Genomic DNA, 4,661 nt, shown 5'->3' with positions numbered 1-4,661 from the left:
TCCACCCTCACAGCTGCTCCATGGCCCGGAGGCACTGGCTGACAGTGCACGTCTCTGCTGGGGCCCCTTAGGGGTTCCCTACTGGGGACTAGAGGAAGAACACTATCTGAACAGCCTTAAGCGAGCCTTCTGTCGAACAACGAACACCTTTCTGTCAAACATGCACCTCAGCACGGGGCCACTGGATGCTACGTGGACAAGGGGCAGGGCCTTGGCTGACCTTACTAACCAGCAAGCAGCTGCCCAGGAGGCAGTCTGTGTGGCAGTCCCCGCAGTGGGGGTGCTCTGGATGTGCTTCATCCCCACCCCCGACCTGGTAGTCCCCAGACCCGGTCTCAGGACATGGGGTATTTAGCCCCAGCACTTCCCACAGGGCTTAGGAGCTGGGCACCTGTTGGTGCTTACTGAGCCTGTGGGCAATGGTCCCATAGCGAACGTCAGTGCTCTCCACAGGTGCTGGGGGAGGGGGTGCTTCTGTCCCACCCACGCTGGCCTCTCATGCTCGTCATGGTATCTTTGGAAGAGGAAACGCTCTTACATTTTTAATGCAGTCTTCAACTTCTTAGTAAACTCTTTTCATGGTGTGTTTATAAAATACCTCAGTTTCTTCTTACTCGAAGGTTACAAAGATATCTATTCCGCCCCTAAAAAGTTTTATTATGTGACTTTTAAAAATACAGTTTGCTCATAAGAGAAAAAAAAAATCATTCTTTTAAAAAATGTCTTTTATACATATATATTTATACATATATTAGATTCCCACTGAACCACGGTTGCACAGACCGCTCCTCCACGACACTGGCACAACACTTGCAGTGTGTCCACGTCTTCATGACCAGGCTCCCACCCGTCCGGTACCCCTGCCCAACCCCCACACCTCCCAGTTTTGCTGGTGATGAAGCAGGGACCATTTAGTCTCCTTAGTGGATCTTTTCTTCTCTTTAAAGGGGAGCACATTCCTTCCGGGTGAGATGGCTTGTGATCTTATTACAAAGTATATGCTTTCATCACGGGCTAAATAAAATGTGAGTGGTCCCAGATTCGGGCGACAGATCAACCCAGGGTTGCTAGCGTCCAGAACCCGCTTCAGGTGAGGGAGAAGGTTTGTCTTCCTGCCCCTCCCTCCTCCAGCTTCGGGGCTTCCATTTCTGTCCTGAAGGTGGTCACAAAGGTTTCTTTTTCAGTCCAAAGGCGGCGCTGAAGAAAGCCATCAGCCCTGCAGAGAGCGCAGTCTGTCTGTCAGTTCATGGAAAGGTGAAAAGCATATAGGGACACACGCCCACACACGTGTTCAGCTGATCATGTCCATCCTAGTAAAACGAACAACTGCAAAGCAATTAGGTGCCATATCAGTTTCGCTCTCAAAGAGCTTCTAGTACTGCAGGTATTTATCTGTATCAGCTAATTCCTTGTAGGAGGTCACACGATTCCGTGTATTTTTAAGTTAGGACTTGCTGGGCTTGCTTCTCGGTGTAATAATCAAGAGAACAGAAGTAGAATTAGTCGCACATGGCAGACTCGGAAAATGCTAAGCAACAGACTACCTGGTCAGTTTCATGGATGGGCATTCAGAAGTCAGGCAGATCATCCAACCAAGGTGCTTATGGGATTAATGTTATTCCTATTTTAAAGATAAGGAAACTGGCCCAAGAGCTAACAGCTGACTTCTGCACACACACAGCCCCACAAAAATACTAGTTGCCCCCAAGTTGATGACATTAAGGCTATGGCAGGAATTGTGATGAGCAGTTTACTCAGACCTGTGGGAGCAGAGAGGAACGGCCTCTGGGGAACACCTGCTGGGACAGAACTGGCGCTAAGGCCATCCCTGCTCCGTGCCTCAGTTTCCTCAGAAGGACGCCGTGAGGAATAAATGAGCTGGTAAACCCCAACCTGCAGAACTGACCCAGGGCAGTCAGCTCTCCTGGAGCAGCGGGGATTTGCGTACCCCTTACCCACTGCAAGTGCTTGCTCTTCTGTCTTTGGCCAGAGGACCGCTTCCTCTGGCCTGGGAGACCAGCGCCCATTGTAGGGCCCTTCCCTTCTGCTGGACTTCTGTACCCATACTCCTCCTCCGGCTGAAGTCCCCGCAGGCCCTCTCAAGTGCAAAGTCAGCACAGCATTTTCTTCTGCTGCTGTCTCCTTTGGAAAAGAAGGACTTTCTTCTGTGTGAAGGACCTTTTTTCTCCTGCAAAGGCCGAGGAGGAAAACAGTCTCTTTGCAGAGAGGCTGTAGGGCAGAGGAGCACAGCATGAGGCGGGGAGCCACGTCCAGAGAACCAAGACAAGATGCTCTGTGCCGGGTGCTCAGAGAGGCAGGGCTCTGGAAAAGGCTCGCCCCCATCCCTCTCACGCTGGAGGGGAGGGCCCTCGCCAGACCACTGCACACCAGGCTGTTCCTCCAAAGCCCCCCAGCCCAGACAGCAGCACACGACCCGAGCAGACACTTCCAGAAAGCTAGGGAACAAATCAAGCTCGTGATCTAAGTGCTGGATGCTGGACGGGCCAGACTGTGCGCGTGCACAATGAGCAACTGGCGAATGGGGTGCACACAGACTTTACAGCCAGGAAGAACAGGCGGCCAGCCCGAGGGAGTCTCGGGATCTCGTGGTGCCCACCAGGGCTGCGTTCTAAGCTTGGCCTTCCTAACTCGTCTCAGCAAATATCGCTACACAGCCAGCAATCCCAGGAGCCCAGAGGTTGGTTAAGGGCACTCCGGCCTGCTCCTGGGCAGGCGTGATTTCCAAACTGTCTCAGAACTTCCAGTTCCAACAGGAGTTCCTTTGGGGCCCTGTGTGAGGGGACTGCCAACCCTGGAGGAAGCTCAATTTCCTTTGAGTTTAATGCTCCCTGGGGTGTATTTCCCATAGGGCCCCTCATACAAACACATACATATATGTCCCTAACAGGTCTTTCAACGTTTGTACGGCCTTTTACTTCCTGTGCTGTTTGTCATCTTCTAGGATGTGCTTCCTATGTGTAGCTGCGGTGTGTCCAGACACACTCGTGTGTAGTAACTACGTAACTGCCACATGCGGTAACATGTTTAACAGGAAATGGGCTCCTGAAACGTGAGAGTCAGCAGCCTCTCACACAGGCGCCCCTTTTCACACAAGGCCACAGCGCCAAGATTCGTCCATATCGCCCGTCCCTGATGCCATGCACACCTGTGGTCAACCTCACGGCCGAAGACTGGGTGACTGGCATGCACAGTGATGCCCCATGGCCCGCCTTGCTGCCACTGGCCGTTGGGCTGCGCTGGGTCTTCAGCACGCGGTTGTCCACTATGAACCAGTCCTGGTCACCCCCAGATCTGCCTCCTCAAACCTGGCGGGAGTCCCACATCCTGCGGCTCAGCCTGTCCATGCCGCTGTTGCTGCTCTTCCCCTTTCCGGACCCTTCCTGGGTCCCGTCAGAAAGCCAGTTTTGCATTCAGCTGCGTTTTGGATCATTTTTGTAAGTCTTCCACAGGCTGAGCTGTAACTTGGCGGTAGTCTCTGCTCAACACCGGCTTCTCCCTCCTCACGCCTCTCGCCACACCGCCCTCACCCGTGAACAAGCCGTGCTGTGTGCTCACTCCGGCCCTTAGAGCCCAGTGTGACTGTGTAGAGGACACCCGCCACTCCATTCCCAACCACGGCCTGGGCCTCCCCTTGTTGCCACTGTTGCCACCACCTCCCTCTTCCTGCTGCTGGCCAGTCTCCACGCATTCACAGAGTACAGCAGGACATGGGTGGAGCCAGTGTGTGGCCCCCAGCCCCCAAGTCTGTCTTCTTTGCTGCTGTGTTCCTAGGTTGTCCTTGTGCCTGATCCGGGACAGGCACCTGTGGAGCAAAAATGGAGGAAATGCATGTATTGACAATGCGATTTAACACAAACCCACCAGTAGAACACTGTGGTGGTGCAGAAACCTGTATGCAACTAAGGTATGCACTACTGGGCTCCGTTAAAAACAGCATCAGCCTACACCTGCATGCGCTGAGCACGGCCCGTTTCATCAGGATCCTTTATGAGAGTCTTTAGCACTGGGTGCGAGGCGCTGAGGCCTAGCGTGCAGTCTCACTGGGTGGCTGGAGATGGACTCACACCTCGCTGGCTGCTGCTTAACTCCCATGAGAGTTTCAGCACTGCAGGAAACCCTGGAAGGGGTGCCTTAGCCCCTGGGTGGGTGGGAGGACCTCTGCGGTCTGGGCTCAGGTGGATCGTACTGAAGCCTGTGACTGTGACCACCTGTCAGGAAGTGTGTCCAGTCGTCGGCACAGCCAGCAGCCAGTTGTTCCTTCTGCAGACTGCATCTGCGAACAAGCTTCCTGCAATCCGGGTGCCATGAACTTCCTGCAGTTCAGCTTCTCGGATTATACGCGTAGCATCAGATCCAAAGGAAGCAAGGACAGTGAGACCTTGTTTCGTATCCTTTTGCACATGTTCAACAGCAGGGAGCAGTCCCTGAACAAGGATTACCATGCTTGGAAAGAGGGGAGACCCCTTATGAGATGGTTCTTCGGCACCATGGCTGCCAACAAGCCTCCCCAGCACAGCAGTGACTGTGAGGATGCGGGGTGGGTGTTTTGTTCGGTTACGCACGGCCACGATGAGTCAGAACGCACACGGACACAACCACCACCAAGGGGTTTGCTGGTTGGTTGCTGTTTTCCCCCAACA

At 53.7% G+C, this 4,661-nt stretch overlaps 1 protein-coding gene across 14 annotated transcripts in view; it reads right to left on the bottom strand.

Moving 5' to 3' along the window:
- The window catches only part of PTK2 (protein tyrosine kinase 2), a 145,147-nt gene that overhangs the window by 105,572 nt on the left and 34,914 nt on the right, over positions 1 to 4,661 (bottom strand). The gene's annotated exons all lie outside the window — the stretch shown is intronic.

Source organism: Echinops telfairi, unplaced genomic scaffold (assembly GCF_000313985.2).
Source record: "Echinops telfairi isolate 266 unplaced genomic scaffold, ASM31398v2 ScPeMD7_1;HRSCAF=3_0, whole genome shotgun sequence".
NCBI lineage: Eukaryota > Metazoa > Chordata > Mammalia > Afrosoricida > Tenrecidae > Echinops > Echinops telfairi.
This window is presented reverse-complemented; position numbering and strand designations above follow the sequence as displayed.